The following is an 845-nucleotide window of genomic DNA, read 5'->3' as shown; positions in this document are numbered from 1 at the left end:
AAAATGGAAGAATCTATAATGTACCCATTAAAATGCTAAAAAAATAGAGTGGTGAGGCTATAACAGATAGCTGTTTAGATTCCTAGACATTTCATGGTGTGATTACAATCAACTGCCCAGCTCAGGACTGGAGATCCTGGAGCTATTTCATATTCTGGTGCAATGACAAAAGAAAAAAATAAAAGGATTTTTAAAAGAAGGAGGAGGAGAAGAGGAGGAGGAGGAGGAGAAGGAGGATGAGGAGGAGGAGGAAGAGGAGGAGGAAGAAGAGGGAAAACAAAACAAAACCACATCACCACACAAGGAAGAATTAAGTCCTGAATTACCTGCTCCTTCATGCACACCCTCTTAAACGTGATTGGCGCAAAAGAAATATCTAACCACACCCTAAAGACTACTCTTGGTGTAAAACAGGTAACTGATGGGCTAGAATGGGAATAGGGCATGGAGATCTGTCTAAAAAAGTCCCTTTCACACAGGTGTGCATATGCTTCTCAGCAGTTAGGATTAGGACACCAGGGTTAGATGCTCAGGAAGTCACAGTTTCATCTGTGGACTTGATACAGATTTACAAAGGGCCTGCACATTCCCCGATTCCACTTGCCGCCTGACATCTCTAGAGGGGCTTCTCCTTAAGCCACATCTACAGCTAAAAGTACCCTGTCTGGAGAATGGTGTGTCTGCTGTGTCTCTGAAATGGTAAGGACTTTATAGCCCAGTCATCTTTAGCCTGGAGATCTACCATGATAATTACCAGTTCTTGATATCACATTAAAAGGTACACTAAATTCTGAAGGTAGCTATGCTGCAAAATAGTTTAAAATAAACAATTGTACAACATTCAT

The sequence above is a fragment of the Peromyscus eremicus genome, chromosome 9 (genome assembly GCF_949786415.1).
Source record: "Peromyscus eremicus chromosome 9, PerEre_H2_v1, whole genome shotgun sequence".
NCBI lineage: Eukaryota > Metazoa > Chordata > Mammalia > Rodentia > Cricetidae > Peromyscus > Peromyscus eremicus.
This window is presented reverse-complemented; position numbering follows the sequence as displayed.